Source organism: Pinus tabuliformis, chromosome 4_1, assembly GCF_031772625.1.
Source record: "Pinus tabuliformis cultivar Carrire ecotype Pingquan chromosome 4_1, CPIR1, whole genome shotgun sequence".
Classification (NCBI taxonomy): Eukaryota; Viridiplantae; Streptophyta; class Pinopsida; order Pinales; family Pinaceae; genus Pinus; species Pinus tabuliformis.
In genome coordinates this window covers 305,222,763-305,242,201 of record NC_142303.1, presented here as the reverse complement: position 1 = coordinate 305,242,201, position 19,439 = coordinate 305,222,763, and the positions used below count along the sequence as shown (strand labels likewise).

General features: G+C 35.5%; 1 pseudogene; it reads right to left on the bottom strand.

Moving 5' to 3' along the window:
- Window positions 1-646: 646 nt before the first annotated feature.
- On the bottom strand, window positions 647-17,859 carry LOC149175502 (uncharacterized; annotated as a pseudogene).
- Between the last annotated feature and the right edge of the window lie 1,580 nt (window positions 17,860-19,439).

Sequence of the window (19,439 nt, the reverse complement as noted above, 5' to 3'; positions counted from 1 at the left end):
TATGATTAAATTTTGGTTATGTTATAAGACACTGTAAATTAGCTACTAATAGTCATATATATGCAAATTTTAGTCGTCATTTGTAATCACAAATTTATCATTACAATGGTTATTTATCTTTTTTTGGTAACTTCATATTATTTATATAAATGACTGATTTAGTTGTTTATATTCATTTCATTTACTTTCATTAATAATCATTATAAACGACTAATTTAGTCATTGTATATTCATTTTATTTATATTCATTATTAATCAATATAAGCTACTAATTCAGTAGTTTTATATTCATTTTATGTGTTCATTATTAATCAACATAAATGAATTAGTATGATTTTGTGACTATATTAAAAAAATATCATACAATATTCATGTCCATATAATATGAAAACACACAACACAAATGTTCACTCTAAAGTTTAATTGTCTCTTTAATTAAAATGGCCACAACCAATTAAAAAATGTCAAATAGTACAAGAGGTGAAAATCAAGTGACTAAGTGTGATCTTAAGTTTTCGAAATCTAGAACTTTACAATTTGAAAGCATCACAATGATGCACCTAGTATGTCACTCAATTTCCTACTTAACCCAACAAAGGGATGGGATATATAGAACTTAAAAATGTCAAACATCTGTGTACCAAATCTAACAATAAAACATAACTCTCTTGACATTTTCTTTCAGATATGGTAAGGGTCAAACACTTGTTCTTATAGGTACACGAGTGCTCTGAGAACCTGAACTAGTTGTAATCATGTGACTACTATGAACACCACTAGATAAGGAACCATTGTTTGATGTTTTTGGTTCCATATAAAACTGAGCCCGAAATGTAGCCAGACGGGTATAATATGCTTGGGGTACTCGTACATAATAACAAATAAAATATATGTCAAGGACAGTCCCCAAATATATGAACTGAGTATATATTTATGATTTAGCATTGGAGACATACCTATAGAAATTAAGCATGTACATATCACATATCTTCCACAAACCAATTGATACAAGTCAATAGGAACCCAATAAAATATAGAAGGTATTAATTTTTTTCTAAATTTGTTTCAATTTAAGAACAAAAACCAACTCCCAATTTTCAACTAAATGAGCACAAACATCATTTTTTCGAAACTGAAAAACAATCATTTCTCAAGAACTAACATTATTTCAAACATTAATTAATATTTACCTTAAAACCAACTACAACTACATATCTATTTATATTTTCCATCTATAACTTCCAACTCTTATCCTACTGCTTAAACATGAATTTTGCAACTTGAAACTATAAAATTTTCAATATACAACTCAAAAACCAATAAGCAAAGTAAAAGTCCAAACTGATAAGAAACACACTAAAAACGAATTATAATATTTTGAAAATAGGTTATCTAATCTACACAATGCATTAGGGGTAAAGAGGATGAGGTAGAGATCTATGTGTAACATAGATTGTTGGTTAAGGACTACAATCCATCAGCTGTGAATTTGTTTTCATCCCAAAGAACATGATAATGGGTAGATCTACTAGTTCCCTATAAACATCAAAAACATAGATCAGTTAGTCTTCCAGTTAACATGTTCATTTCTGCTAAGTTGGAAAACATAATAACATCTTACACTCAGAATATATCAACCTATTATCCAACCAAATGGAAAATGTAATATCAATGGTACTTGAGTACCAACATCGTTGTAGAGGTAAAAGTCAAATTCTGTTTGATGGAAAATTTTGGAGTCAACTACAGTGCCTAGCATATCATCAAAAAAGAATATAATCACTAACTCTTCTGTAAAATAAAATGAATCTTACAATAGAATTATGATCAATAGAGGACTATCATACATAGTATGTGACAACTGATAGTTGTGTATTCCATAACAATTATCTTCTTATCTGGCAATATGTTTCTACTCTTGTCTGTAGCATTTCGATCTGGATGGTTGTTTGCAAAGATTCTGGTATGATGACATTTTTGAACCACCACAAAAGTAACTGGAGGTTGATAATTTGGTGCAAGATATGCACAGGCCTGAAATTACCACCACAAAGATTCAACTCACTACATGGATATAGTCGTTTCAAGATGGATAAGATGGATACAGGGATAATCCCACAATTAGAAAAAAATTGGATTTTGAACCATGAATTTTGAATGTAACATTGCAAGGGTTCTCTTATAGTTATAGATAAACAATGACTTTGTACAAATAAGGCATAACAAGGATTTTAAGATGATCTTCCTCAAATGAGAAACAATGAAATTTGATAATTTTCAAAAAGTAACCTTAAAAGCATAATTATCTTTATGCATATCCCAACCTTATGAAGACACTTATTTCTCTCTAGGCACTGAAGCCAATGAATACTCTTATTGATCCTATAGTGAAAAAGTATGGTGCTTCCATTAATTACATATGGAATTTTGGGGTTCTTTTCCTGCCATTTTTTCACAAATTATAGTGCATGGTTCTTTGTTCATTATTTTGGATGGCGCATGAGCATGTAATCATCTAGACCCTGCGTAAACAAAGATGTCATTGTGTTGGGAAAGTTGGATGGTTTGGAAAGACACTACTAGTTCTGACAATGACAACTTAATGACTAACAATTAACTCTGCTCATGGAAGCTGACAAATTTATAATCTCCCAACTTTCCCTATTTTGTCTCATACCTTTATCTCTACAAACTTTATCCTTTTTTACTTCATCTCTACATAAGGAAACCAAATTGCAAGCCATTATACCTTGTCTTGGTATCAGTTATAGACTAGTTTAGTCATAGGTTGCACAATTATGCCCTCACCTGCAGGGAGTATTATATAATTCTTAGATTTCCCAAACATAAATTATTAAATTCTCTTGCAAGAATTCAAGAAAATAATAAGTGATACATATTTGAAATGCCATGAAAACTTACATGTATTTTAGAAGGGTGGACTCATAAAAGTATCCATACTTGATGAAAAAAATGCATGACCAAAAAAACTTTGTGGAAGGGAAATTGATACCTCAACCTAGTTAGTTTTGTCTATAAAAATCATCTTCTGAATATCCACATAAATCAAATTTCAACTTCCAAAGAAATTCAAATATTCAGAAAATATGCCATACCTTGGTTATTTGGAAACTTTGTATTCAACTCTGTTGTTATCCTAGTCATGAGAAACTGCTCAATATATCCTAGAAACCCTTCTAAACTTCCCATGTGTAAAAATCCATTCCCATCTAGACCACCTCCATTACAGGTAGTGAATTGTGCATCCATTGGCATTGGTGGGCTAGAGGAGAACACTTCAATACTATGCACTGCAAAATCTTGATTAAAACTCATGTGTCTCATGGATGAGACATCCAATGAGGATGGTTGCATGAACACAGGCACTTCCATGACCCTTTCAACTTGACTAATGTAAAAAATTGGGTCATATTTCAATTGGTTGCTTCAAATGCAGGGCATAAAAATAATTGGATCACAGAAACATGTACATACTAAGAAGGAGAACGTAAGCTAGCTTTCAAATCTCACTTTCCAAAATTGTTAAGTGAAAAATGTGTGATCTGGTGTGTAAATTAAGTAGAGATCCTAGTAGAGACAAAATAATATTGCTTCTTTATTTGATGTTATGGCTATTAATTATTTGGTGACTATGAGTGCACTCTTTCAATAAGATTCTCAACACTATGAGTATATTCAAGTAATCTATCTGGAGGATCTAGAGGCTTCACAATAGAAATATTATCTCCTATATGGAGGAATATATGTTGGCATTATGATACAGATTTGGCACTATGACATAGGTGTTGTCCTTGATGGAAACTCACACAGATGACAGATCATAGTTCAGGCTCACAGAATGAAGAAAGAGAAGTATACACAGGTTCCCCATTGACCAAGCCGCGTGTACACGTGGGTTCGCAGACCAAAAGGCGCGTATAGCGTACACATGCACTTTCACGGAAGGAAAGGCATGTACATGTTGGAAAACTTAGTTTTGGTCCATGGTATTTGGTCCATGGTATTGGTCCAAGGTATCTTGTCCGAAGTGTTGACCCCAGGTATTTGGTCCAAGGTATTGATTCTAAGTGGTTTTGGACCATGGTATTGAGTAAGACCTAAGACTATAAAAGGAGGATAAGATCATTAGGCAAAGGCACTCAAGCATTGAATATCTAATGAAGAGAAAGATCTAGAATACAGGTCATTGGGTTATGGTGCACAGTTGGATCTGAATCAAAGATGAACCTGAGCGCTTGATGAAGGATAAGTTCTATTAATGGGTCAAGATCTTAAGGGTTGAAGAGAAGTATCTTTGTGTGGTTTTGATCTTTCATCTGAATAACTGGCGCATGTTGCAATCTATAAATATGATGATCTGGGTATAACTGACGTTTGGAATTGTTGTAAAGTTAAAATCATCATTTATAGATCTGTACACAGGTTCACTTTGGCAAAGGCGTGTATAAACGTTGGTTCTGCATATCAAAACAGCATATACGCAAGTTAGCCTTGAGATAATGCCATATCTATGCAGGTTCGACACATTGAAGTAGCGTATACCTAATAAAATATGCTTTAGCTACTTCTGTTTGTTGTTGCAGTGTTCTGGGTTCTGGCTTGGGTTCTGGTTACTATTACTGTATTTTGGTTACAACATTCTGAGAAGTGATTGATTGATTCAGTTTTGGTTGGTGCAAAGGAGATTGGTTGATGCAGATATAATTGATGGTTGATTAATGTTATTGATGGATCCAATTTGAAAATTTATGAAACGTGGTCCCTGGAAGAAAAGAGAAGGTTGTAGCCTTCTGTAGGCCTACACCTACATACTAGTAAACACAACAGCTAGTACAAGAGCTAGGGGGTTGTAGCTCCCTTCCAGGAGAAGCTGGAGAATGAGAGAAGGTTGTAGCCTTCTGTAGGTAGAAGCCTGCGTACTGGTATAAGTCTGCACCAATACAAAAATTGTAAAAATAAGTTTCTTATTAAAATAAGATAGAGACGATTGCAGCAACTGGTTTTCACCCACATTGGGTTTCCACCTTATATGTTGTGTTCATGTGTATGATTTTCTGTTCTATTTTACTGCATCTGGTTACTGTTAATATGGTTCTGATGCATAGATTAAAGCTCAACATATGATGAATTAAGTAAGTTATAAGTTTGAAGAGTATACGCTAGTTGCCTTACATACAGTTGCGTATACACGCAAGTTTAATTAACTGAAGTAGTGTATATGAATCTAATTATGGAAATGAAATATTATTGACTTGCTAAAACTGATTTTCCACCCCTCTCAGTATTATTTCCAACAATTAGTATCAGAGCAGGTCCTTCAGAAGAAGATTGATTGCTTGAAGGAAGACCTATCATCATGAGTAACTACAAAAGAGAGGGATCCACTAGACCACCAATCTTTGATGGGAGCAACTTCATTTATTGGAAGGTAAGAACTACAACCTATCTTCAATCTCTTGGAACAGATGTCTGGGAAATCATGGAAGGAGGATATACATTTCCATTAGCAATTCCTACAGATACGGCAGGTAAAAAGAAATATGAAACCAATGCTAAGGTTGTCAATACATTATTGGGGAGTCCATCACAATCAGAATTTGTCAAAGTTATGTAGCTCAAAACCGCCAAATAAATATGGGACAAGATCGTTCTAAGCTCTGAAGGAGATAATCAGGTAAAACGTGCAAAACTACAATCTCTTAGAATTCAATATGAAACTCTCAAAATGCACAATGATGAAAGTATAGCTAATTACTTCTTAAGTATAGATGAGATTGTTAATTGCATGAAGAACTTGGGTGAAGAGATAAAAGAAGTTACTTTAGTTGAAAAGGTTTTAAGATCCTTGTCTACTAAGTTTGAATCAAAAGTTTCTACCATAGAAGAAAAGTAGGATCTTCAGAGTATCACAATGACATAGCTGCACGGAATATTAACTGCTTTCGAAATGAGAAAAGGAGGTCCATCAGACATGAGAGAAGCCGCATTCAAAGCTTCAGGAAGAGAAGAACTAAATGAAGCAGGACATATTTTAGAAGAAGAGGAAGAAGCAAACTTTGTCAAAAACCTTCAATGGGGTTTTGGAAGATTCAGAGGTAAACTACCTTTCAAATGTTTTGCTTGTGGAAGAGTCGGTCACTATGCTGCCAAATGCTCGCATAAAGAGAAGCTCAATAAAGGTAAGGAATCAACAAAATGGAATAGAAAACAAAGTGTAAGTAAGAAGAGCTACTATACGCATGAAGATAGCGATGGTTTATCAAACAGTGATGAAGATAATAATGAATATAGACTTCTGATGGCTTTTGAAGATGATGATTTCTTGGATGCTTTAGATGAAGATAATCTTTATGAAGAAATCTATAAACTCAAAATCCGTTTAGAAGAAAGAAGTATGATTATAGATACTCTGACATTCCAACTTGCTGAAAGAGAAAAACACAATGAAAAAATAGAATGTGAAATTGTGGGTCTAAGAAAAGATATTGAGAAAACAAAAGCTCTCATTCTCATATTTGCTAAAGGATCAAAAACTTTAGACGAAATTATCAAAGTGCAGTGTTCTCCTCTGATAAAGACAGGTCTTGGATATACTGAAGAAGCATCTCAAGCACAGAAGCCATCAACCTCCACTAAAAGCTATCTTGACACAGCAAAGAGCAGTGAACAGTTTGACAGTCGTCAGCAAAGCCATAAAGCAATTCACCAAGTAAATCGGGTACAATCCACTTCAAAGATGAACAGAAGTTACAACCAACCTCAGGTAAATCATACTCAATTTGCTTCAAGAATGAATCACCAGGTCAGTAGATTCGATAATCGCAGGAACTTCTTTAATGGCCAATGTTTTTCATGTCATAACTTTGGACACAAAGCTTCTCAATGTGTTTCTTACAAGACCATCATGACTAGAGAAGCACGAAATCAAAGGAATGTGACAGGGATCATGAAAAGGACCTACAATAACTTTTCGCTTCTTGAAAATGAAATAGAATTCTCTATCTGTAACAACTTCGGTCATGAAGATTTTGAATGCAGGAGTAAATTTCGGCAAACATCTCAGAAGGAGAAAACTTCATTGAGTCCCAAAATATGGAGAAAGAAAGAATCACAAATAGAAAGATGTGGTATAGCCTTGTATGTAGAAGGACAATAATATCAGTGGTACATCGATAGTGGATGCTCGAAACACATGATAGGTGATAAAGAAAAACATTAGTCATACAATGCCTTAGAAAAGGAAAAGAAGGTCTCATTTGGAAATGACATTCCTGCTGTCATAAAAGGTAAAGGTTTTGTTCTCTTAAAAGAAAAGGTTAAAGTTGGGAATGTTATGTATGTTGATGGTCTAAAGCATAACCTATTGAGTGTTAGTCAAATGTGTGATCAAGGAAATGAAGTAGTATTTCGATCAAATGGATGTTTTGTTCGTGAGCTGGATATAGGAGAAACCGTGATCAAAGGCATAAGAACTCCAAATAATTTATACATACTCAAGGGAGGATGACAAAAGTGCTATCTGAGAAAAGATGATGAACACTAGCTATGGCACAGAAGATTAGGGCATCTGAGTTTCCCTCAAATAAGGAAAGAATGTGAATTCCAGGTTGTTTTTGATCTTCCTGATATCAGCATTCCAGAAAATAAAATATGCAAATCATGTCAATTTGGTAAGCAAACTAGAGCACATTTCCCTGAGAAGGAAGGATTAGCTAGTAAGCCTCTTGAACTTGTTCATTTTAATTCATGTGGTCCATCAAGGAAAAAGTCACCTCATGGAGAAGAATACTTTATATTGTTCATTGATGATTTTTCTAGAATGTGTTGGATAGGAATTCTAAAGCATAAAGATGAAGCATTTGAAAAGTTCAAAGCCTTCAAAGCTTTGGTTGAAAATGAATCAGATCGCAAAATCAAATGCATCAGATCTGATCGAGGAGGGGAATTTAACTCGGATGAATTCTTCGAATTTTATGAAGAACATGGAATAAAAAGAGAATTCTCCACCGCAAGGACTCCTCAGCAAAATGGAGTGGTAGAAAGGATGAACAAAACTATTCAACAAATAGCTCGTGCCATGCTAGAGGAGTCTGGAACTCCTGCAACCTTCTGAGGTGAAGCTGCATTTGCTGCCATCACTATCCTCAACAAAGCAAACGTTCAGGTAAACAACACTCAAACTCCACATGAACTTTGGTATGGTAAGACTCCTACTGTAAAATACTTCAAAGTTTTTGGAAGAAAATGTTACATCAAAAGGACTGATGAAAAGCTTGGAAAGTTTGAACCTAAAGCAGATGAAGGCATTCTCCTTGGTTATTCCTCCCGAAGTAAAGGATATAAGTGTTATAATAAAAGACTTGGGAAAATTATTGAAAGTATTGATTTTGTGGTTGATGAAGCAGGTAAAAATCCAAAGCAGGTAAAAACCAAAGAGTGTGAATAAGATGACGATTATCCTTCTACATCAAATCATACTAATTCTAAAGAAGAAGAAACCAATGAAGCACCAGAAGAACAGATAACGATAGAAGAAAATACTCCATCCAGGTATGTTTAGAAAAATCATCCAGAGACTCAAATTTTTGGACAGAAAAAGGTAGATGTGTAGATAAGAAGAACTATTACAGAAGCTTCAAGCTATGTAGCATTGCTTTCCTCCATCGAACCTCAAAATGTAAATGAAGCATGCAAAGATGAATGTTGGGTCAAGGCCATGAATGAAGAAATTGAGCAAATTGAAAAGAATAATACTTGGGAATTAGTTCCTAGACCTCATGATAAGAATATCATAGGAACCAAATGGGTATTTAAAAACAAGCTGAATGAAAATGGTGAAGTTATCAGAAACAAGGCTAGAATTGTTTGTAAAGGATATGCTCAACAAGAAGATATCACCTGTTGCTAGACTTGAAGCCATAAGAATGTTCCTTGCTCTTTATAGCTTTCAAAAATTCAAAGTATACCAAATGGATGTAAAATCTGCCTTTCTTAATGGAGACTTAGAAGAAGAAGTATACATTGAGCAACCAGACGGATTCATCCTTGGAAATGATCCAAAACTTGTATGTCGACTCAGAAAGGCTCTCTATGGTCTAAAACAAGCTCCAAGGGCCTGGTATTACCATCTTGAGAAATACCTCCATCAACAAGGTTTTTCAAAAGGATCAGCTGATAGCAATCTATATACAAAGTTTGATAATGATAAATTGCTAATACTTGTTGTGTATGTTGATGATATCATTTTTGGTAGCAATGAAGAAGCCATGAGTCAAAAATTTGCTTTGGTAATGCAACAAGAATTTGAAATGTCCCTGCTTAGTGAGCTCACATATTTTCTCAGCCTACAAGTTCAACAAAATAAAGATGGTATTTTGTATCACAAACCAAGTATCTCAAGCAGATCTTGAAAAAATACATCATGGAAGATTCTAAACCAGTATGTACCCCCATGGTAATAGGATGCAGTCTCAGCTCAAATGATCAATTAGCAGCAGTACATCAACCAAACTACAGATCCATGATTGGTAGTTTGCTTTATTTAACAGGTACCTGACCAGACATCATGCATGCAATGGGAATAGTTGGAAGATTCCAAGAAAATCCAAAGGAATCACACCTTCAGGCAGTCAAAAGGATCTTCAAATATCTTCAAGGAACTCAGAATTTTGGTTTATGGTATCCTAGGGATACAGATCTTACACTTCATGCATATACAGATGCAGATTGGGCAGGAAGCGTGGATGATAGAAGAAGCACTAGTGGTGGTGCATTCTATATGGGTTCTAGATTAGTGTCTTGGTTCAACAAGAAACAAAGTTCAATTGCATTATCTACAACTGAAGCAGAATATGTGGCTGCTACATCTTGTTGCACACAACTCCTTTGGATGATGCAAACATTGCAAGACATTCAGATCACATGTACTCCACCCATCTCCATTCTATGTGATAATACAAGTGCAATCAGTATTTCAAAGAATCCAATCATGCATTCCAAGACCAAGCACATACCCATCAAATATCATTTTCTACGTGAACAAGTGCTTGAACAAAAGGTCAAATTGGAGTATGTTCCCTCCAAAGAACAGGTTGCTGATATATTCACCAAACCACTGCCTAGAGAGACATTTGAATATCTCAGACAGAAGCTAGGAGTAGTTGATGCATCATCTTGCTGTTAAAACTTATCTATTTCAAAGAAAAGTGGTTGTACGCGAGTTTCATGAAGCGTATCCGCATACATACACAGATTGTTGTGGATACAATAGCGTATATGTTGGTTTGAAGAAAAACAACGGATGAAAGGAGTCTGATATGGGTCTGACAATGATCATCTGGCACAGATTCAGGGGGAGCATATACTTATAGTAATCAATTGTTGGCATTATCTTAGAAGGTCTTGGTACAAATTCCCAATTGTTTTTGATTCCAGTGGAACAGGTTCAGGGGGAGATCATGGTTGCTGGTCTGGATGGTGATTGACAGATGTTGCTGATGATAGTTGCTTATAACTATCATAGTCTTGTTTTAGATATTTGGTCTCTATGTCATGTATATATTTTATTAACAAGGTCATGAAATGACCTATTTTGTTTCCCCACTATGCATGGGATGGATGATGTAATGTTCTTGTTCTAACATGTATAATCATTTGGTATATACCCACTTGGTTGGGTGGATGAGTCAAAATTGGTATATCCCCACTTGGTTGGGAGAGGGATGTATGTATGAGTCATTAGTGATAGGAAGGTCATTTATGATGTATGTATAGAATCATCTTGTTGCAGACCTTGCTTATATTCAGGGGGAGCATGGACAACACACTTTAGCATATCAGAGAATTCAGCATGCATTCAAGGGGAGCATAACCCTTTGCCCTTGATGACAAATGGGGAGAGTGACTTGGGGTTTCCATTAAGTCCAAAGGGGGAGATTGTTGGCATTATGATATAGATTTGGCACTATGACACATGTGTTGTCCTTGATGGCAACTCACACAGATGACAAATCACAGTTCAGGCTCACAGAATGAAGAAAGAGAAGTATACACAGGTTCCCCATTGACCAAGCCGCGTGTACATGTGGGTTCGTAGACCAAAAGGCACGTATAGCATACACACGCACTTTCATGGAAGGAAAGGCGTGTACATGTTGGAAAACTTAGTTTTGGTCCATGGTATTTGGTCCATGGTATTTTGATCCATGGTATTGGTCCAAGGTGTCTTGTCCAAAGTGTTGACCTAGGTATTTGGTCCAAGGTATTGATTCTAAGTGGTTTTGGACCATGGTATTGAGTAAGGCCTAAGACTATAAAAGGAGGAGAAGATCATTAGGCAAAGGCACTCAAGCATTGAATATCTAATGAAGAGCAAGATCTAGAATATAGGTCATTGGGTTATGGTGCACAGTTGGATCTGAATCAAGGATGTACTTGAGCGCTTGATGAAGGATAAGTTCTATTAATGGGTCAATATTGTAAGGCTTGAAGAGAAGTATCTTTGTGTGGTTTTGATATTTTATCTGAATAATTGGCACATGTTGCAATCTGTAAATATGATGATCTGGGTATAACTATCGTTTGGAATTGTTGTAAAGTTTAAATCATCATTTATAGATCTGTACACAAGTTCACTTTGGAAAAGGCACGTATACATGCTGGTTTTGCATATCAAAACAACGTATACACAGGTTATCCTTGAGATAACAGCGTATCTACGCAGGTTCGACACATTGAAGTAGCGTATACCTAATAAAATATGATTTAGCTACTTCTGTTTGCTATTGCAGTGTTCTGGGTTCTGGTTACTGTTACTGTATTATGGTTACAACATTTTGAGTAGTGATTGATTGATTCAGTTTTGGTTGGTGCATAGGAGATTGGTTGATGCAGATAAAATTGATGGTTGATTAATGTTATTGATGGATCCAGTCTAAAAATTTATGAAACGTGGTCCCTGGAAGAAAAGAGAAGGTTGTAGCTTTCTGTAGGCCTGCACCTACGTACTAGTAAACACAACAACTAGTACAATAGCTAGGGGGTTGTAGCTCCCTTCCAGGAGAAGCTGTAGAATGAGAGAAGGTTGTAACCTTCTGTAGGTAGAAGCCTGCGTACTGGTATAAGTCTGCACCAGTACAAAAATTGTAAAAATAAGTTTCTTATTAAAAGAAGATAGAGACGATTGCAGTAGGTGGTTTTCACCCACATTGGGTTTCCACCTTATATCTTGTGTTCATGTGTGTGATTGTCTATTTTGTTTTACTACATCTAGTTACTGTTAATATGGTTCTGATGCATAGATTAAAGATCAACATATGATGAATTAAGTAAGTTATAAGTTTGAAGAGTATATGCTAGTTGCCTTACATACAGTTGCGTATACACGCAAGTTTAATTAACTGAAGTAGCATATATGAGTCTGATTATGGAAATGAAATATTTTTGACTTGCTAATACTGATTCACCCCCCCACTCAGTATTATTTCCAACAATATAGCTAAGCCACTTCAAGATCATTGAGACACCTTCTAAATCATCATATATAGTTAGATGAACAACACCATTTGTTACCGTGATTTTTGGGCCTGCTAATTGCATATGGGAGCTATGCACTTCAATATTGGATCAAATGAAGGGTGAGTACTGATGTTTAGTGAAAATTTGGGCACACCAACATACCCTCAAATTATTAATTCAATCAAAATGGTAAGGTCTAAGCCCTCATCCAAATGTTGAAACAATATGAAATGAAGGGCCTCAACCAAACCTCAACCATATCAAATATTGAAGAGCTCAGTTAATAACCTTACAATTACCTAAAACCAAAACTGTTTCACAACTTTTTAACCAGATTGAAGCTCCAGCCAACCATTTTTAGAAACACCCATTTTCAAGAGCATACGACTTTAAAAATTTACAATATCTAACTTCACAAAAATACATTGTTAATTGACTCAAGGCATTAAGTTGCTTTGTTCCTCAATAGGAAACAAAGGCCCCGAACTGATGTCAAGGGAAAATTTGGGTAGGGCAATACACCCTCAAATTATTAATTCAATCAAAACGGGAAGGTCTAAGATCTCATCCAAATGTCGAAACAATATGAAATGAAGGGCCTAAACAAAACCCCACCCATATCAAATATTGAAGAGCTTAGTTAATAATCTTACCATTACCTAAAACCAAAAATGTTTCACAACTTTTCAACTAGATTGAAACTCCAACCAACCATGTTTTGCAACACCCATTTTCAAGAGCATATGCCTTAAAAAATTTACAACATCTGACTTCACAAAACTAAATTGTGAATTCAGTCAATGTGTTGAGCTGCTTTGTGCCTCAACAGAAAACATAGGCACTGAAATAATTATTCTGAAAGGAAAAATTCAAAAATTCCAATCAAAATTTGGCACATACCTTTGCTTAAATTTGTACCAAATAGTGCATATCCATGACAGATCCTTCAAGGCTTCAAAACTAGAGATAACCCCACCTTCACATGGTTGTGAAGGGATTTGGTGTCCACCTCACCAAAAAGAGTAACAAAAATTTTAGGCCTCCACTCATGCTGAAGTAGTGCAACTTCCCTTCGATAATAATTGAGGCACCCCTTAACTATTTTTAGTGGGTCCAAATCATGTTGAGTGCCTATGGTGAACATATTCTTGTTCCTTGAAAAGCTATGTGATATCTCTGCTCCAACAACAATCTTTGTTAGAGGACTCATAGTGTGCAAGTAAGATGCCTTCAAGGTATCACCCTTACTAGCTCTGCAAAGCATGGGTCACTTTCAGTATGACACCATAAAACTTTCTATGCAATGCTTCATAAAAAAATTTGCAATTTCCCCTATATTGTACCAAAAAACCCACTAATATTCACTATTTCAGTTTACAAGAATGGCAAGGACCAAGTCTTACAAGGTCAAAGAAGAAACAAAATAAAGTTTTGAAATACTCAAGCCTGCATCATATTTCAAGAAGTTTCCTAATGCAATGTAAAAAGAAACTTCACCCCCTATAGAAAGAAATGTGTTATTGGAGATGGTGTCAGTCCAATGCTTGTACTGACCCCTACATAATCATGTAGATATTGAAGCTCAACCTATCAAATTTACAATATATAATGTAAGAAAAGTTAAAGTGTAATCTGTGTCACAAAAAAATTACAAAAGTACTTTTATCACTATAAAGCATGAAGAATGTGCATATAAGTGACCATTTTTCAGTTGGTGACCATTTTTCAGTAAATTGGGATGAGATAATGTGCAAAAACTATAATAAATTATGTTGCAAGGCAACAAGTGAATTCTAAAAATTGAAATGAAAGACACTTTAGATGTTTACAGTATTAATTTCTTAGGCATCAATGTTTAATTTCATAACAAGATAAAATAATAATGAAATGGCTAAAGAACATATATCCAATATTCAACAGATATATTTTTAAGTTTTACAAAGGTGTCCTGGCATAATTTATGTCATAGTTTGACACTTGATCAGTTCCAAATATTCTTTTTAGGCAAGGATCAAAGCCCCCCCCAAAAAATTTCATGTTGGTTGGATTTATGAATATGGGATTAATCTTCTAATTCTACACTTCTTTCATAATTTTTGTCTAATATTGGGCAAGTTTTCCTTCAAATGTAAAATAGAATAAATTGATGTTGATGATAAACAATAGAGAGAAAGAGAGAGGATGGAAGACCTTAACTGAGAATCATAACACATATCAAGGGTCGAGTTGTCAACAATAAATATGTACTTAATTTTTTTTGCACTGCATCAACAAACTTACCAAATATTCTACACCATGTTCTTTTATAAGTTCAATCATAGCATGCTGATTAGCACCCTCTGCATCTACAAATGGCTGCAAAAGAAATTGTATCACTTAAGTCCTCCAACTAAACAATGCACATAGTAGATTCAGTACCACTGAGGTTCCAAAATTGAAAAAGAAAAACAAATTAATAAATACTCCAAACAACATAAATATTTATAGCAACAAAAGATTTTGAAAGTGAAAATTGCACTCCTTTCTCTTGATTTATAAAACAAGCTTTCAATTGGAAATAAACAGTGATACCAGAGATGAGAACTATAGGAAGGCTCAAGTGGAATTGGCTAATGAGAAAGAAGAGGCATTCAATGCCAAGATGATAATTTGAAAGACTTTTATCTAGGAGTGGATGGAGGTAGCCATCAAAACTCTTATCTCACCTCTCTCAAAGGATCTGTGATTGTGAATCAAAACCAAGAGAAAATTTTCCTATAGAAGAAAGGAGAATATTGATTAATGTGAAATGATACATCCCTTCCTATTTTTATTTTATTAGTATTGAGAAATGAATCTCATTTTCAGAGCTTTTGTTCATAAAGTGTGCTTTTGAATTCCTTGTAAAGCATATTCCAAGAAAATTGTGGTATCATATCAAATTCCTGGTGAATCTACTCTTTCACCTCTATAGAAAAGTGTATTGGAATTATCGACACAAAAAGAATGAACCCTATAGAAAAGGTAATACAAATAGGTTAGGGAAAACAAGCTAAAGGAAGAGCCTATAATGAATAGTTGTGGCTTTGAGCTCACAAAAGATATTCAAGCCCAAAAGCCACAAACTAATACAAACATTGAAATTGTGGAATCCAAGAAATAGCTATAACCTATATTATGATACTATTGGAGGAGCTTTGCACACGTGTGTGTCAAACCCTCTCTAGTAGGAATTTGGCTACCTAGAGATAGAACCAAGATATAAACCACATTTTTTCTCCAACAATCTTCACATTAAGGCAATGGTTGGAGCAATAGTAGGAGGAGTTGCATCCATAACTAGCAACTTCAAGACACACTTGCACACATAAAACAACCAGAATATCTTTACTCTTCCTCAAGAAATTAACCTCCTCCTAATCTATAGTTCAACATACAAAAGTTACAAATTGAAATCAATAAAATGGCAAAGAAGAAAAAGGAGAAAATGAATTGCAAAAAAATTCCAAGATTTTTTTTAATCGAGATAAATGATGCCTTAAGACACAAAGTTAAACATTGTATAACACAAATATCTACCAAAAAAGGAACCAGTCTTTAGGAAAAACTGAGAGCAACTTATTCCATTGTTGAGCTTCATCTATACTTCCTCAGTCAATGTTGTCAAGGTTTTTGAAATTCACTAATAACCACATCATCACAACAAGAAATGGAAACCAACATTGTAAACATTGGCTTAGCCTGAAGGCAGGCAACTCCCCCCTCAAGGAGACTGACTTGAAAAATTTAAATAGTGATTACTTGGTCTGACTTTAAATACTTTTCATTTTTTTCAAGTTGTGCATATGCATCTTGCTTACCTGCTTGACTCAATGCCTTCTTCAACTTTGTCATAGTTTCAACAGGTAATTGCACTCCTCTCGCAATCGCCTCCATAGAATACTTTACTACTTCTAATGATCTTCCTGGGTCACAAAACCAATCAATTAATATAGCAACACAATATGATTTTGGGAAAATGGCCTTCTGTATAATGTGTTTCCACATCGTTACAACCATCTCTAGATCATCTACTTCAAAATACATTTTTATTGCCATAACATAATTATCATAGAGAGGACAAAATTCATTCTTAGTCATTTCTTGAAAAATGCTTGATGCCTCCTCCACACCTTGCTTTATGAGAACATGGAAATAGGAAAAATAACATTATGATTTCTATTTAGTCGCTTAACCTCTAATATGATAGAAACACTTGCGAAACCATTAAAAAAAATTAAAATCCCTAAACCATTGCGTATGAGAAGTTATAAAAACAGAGGGCTTAATAGAAGCTTCCTTGGATAGGGTAATAGAAACCACAATTCTCAATTGACTATAGGTTTTTAGAGTAGAGTGGAATAAAGTAAAAAGAAAAAAAAAAAACTAGAAAAGCATACCCTAAAAAACAAATTCAAGCATTAAGAGTTTTAAAACACTAAACCTATGCATGGGAAAAAATTAGTTAAACAAATGGTTTAACACTCAAGATGGTTATGGTAACCACCATTATCCATAAACCATCTCGTTCAATAGAGGACCAACAAAATCTACTTGGATCAGGATTTCACTGCAAGACACGCCAATCATTGTATTATAAGTGGGAAAATCAGGGACAATACCATTTTTCCTCATAAACTCTGAAAGTCCATAATCATCCTTCGTGTTACCTCGATGCCTCTTCAAATCGAGAGCCATTGACCAAAATGCCTCAAGAAGGCAACGATCGACCATGAATAGCCACAAAGGAAAACCATTCTTGATAGAAAACAATTCGCTGACATCTGGCACAACGGGATCATTCAACAGGCGTTAGCCATTTCCTACTGGAAAAGAGCTTGCATGTTGATCCCCCACTGTCAAAATATTATTCATCACTGCAAGAGAATTGTTGATGAGGTTCAAAATTTTTTGGAGCACCCCATCGAGTACTAGAGGATCGTTGAAATTATGCCCCTTTAATCTTATGATACAAGTATTGTGATTGGTAAGAGATGCACTCAACCAAGTTTGGACATATTCCACTTCCTCCTTTCTCCACTCTAACTTCTGGATAGACCTGAGAGAATGATTAAGATGACAAAAACTATATCCCAAGAGCTACATGCAGTCCTCAAAGGTTGGTCGGTTATTTTGGCCTATCAGTTACCAGCTCATATCAGACGGTAAATCTGTAGCAAGAGTTTTGAGTTCATCGAGGGTTAGCTTCATAGCAATTGGGGCGAACTTCTTGGATGTTGCAGTTTCGGTGGCTTCTGGATGTGCTAGGAAACTCGACAGACAGACATCGGGATACAACGTCATGTTGCACACCAATTCAAAAACCCTGGTGGTCTCCAACTGCCTATTGTTCATTCTGTTTACATGAAGATTTGTCTTAATCATGGCAAGAACTAAACACACAATAACAAGTACAAAAACAAAAAAATCCACAGAGATAGACAATATATTTTTCATCAAATTCAAGATCTCTCTACCCAAATTAAGCAACCATTTTTGGAACCTAAAAACATTCATATCGGCTTATAATGCTTCCACCATGAGAGTTCTCGTTACATCTAGAACATTCTCTCTCATATGTTCAAGATGGGAATTTGTATAACTATTTTGATTATCTCCTTCCATTGGTTCCTGCACTTGTAGATTCTCCAGTTCTCTCAAATTTATCTTTAGATGCTCCATCACCTCAAACGTCATCCTTACCTCCTCAACCTTACCAACCTACACATAATTCCGATACAAAGATGATAATGTTTTGTTGGCTACGTGGGGCCTGACCCAGGTTCAACAGTGAGTTTAGCCAAGAAAACCCCGGTACTACTGGCCCTTTCGACAACAGTCTATGGAGCATGGACTGAGGTATCACCTGAAGTAGTATGTGAGGGTGCTAGAACCAAGTTTCCACACCCTAGGGATGTCTTGATGAGGATTATGGAGGTTCACAATCCTAATCTGTGCGCTGCACTGCTCCGTGCAGCTTCCTATTGTTCACAACCTGTGCGTACCTTTCTATTATTCCGATCCGATCCTTATTGTGCTATTTATATTAGTGCTAACTTAGTTTGTGCAGGCCCAATATTCTTATTACTTGTTCAACTTTTCAAATTAGCGCGCGTACTTGAAAATAATATAAATTCATAAAGAATAACCAAAACACATAAATACAAATTTATAAGCAGATGCACAATATTCTGAATCAATCTTATCTTTATTAATGCTCAAGTTCAGTTACAGACCCAACTCCGCCCTGCGCACTCAGTTGCAGGGGTCTGTGCACTCAGTTGCGGACTCTATTAGGCCTCTGCGCACTCAACTGCAGAGCCTCTACCTACCACTACGACCCAATAAAATTTAGATTCACTTCTATCTTCTAACCATACCTTCGCATCTATCTGTTACTTATCAAAAACTCAAAAACTGACTTTACACTTAGAGCCTCACTCTATTTATACAATCCCATGGTCCACAAACCATGGGTAGGCCGACACACTTTACATTAAATTACATTATCTTAAGGTGGAAAACCCTAGAATCTCGCACTCCGCACCTGTATTTCGCGGGGTCTTTACATTACACTTTACCAAAATTCGGGCTTCAAGCCCAAAAGCATGCTATGGGGGGGGGGGGGGGGTCCGCTGCCCAACATGTTTGCATGTTCATGATCCCCTCGTTCTTTGTTACCTTGATGCAACCCCACATCGTATCAAACAATTTTTCTTTTCCGAGCAAATCAACAAAAAAATTAAATGTGAGGGGGTTGTGCTTCCTACCAAGTTTCAATCCAGCCCAACGAAATTTTTTTATGGCATCTATGTTAGCCCCATAGGAAAATTTGAGCACATCCTCCACAAACTAGACTGAAACCCCAAGCCACAACTCATTTA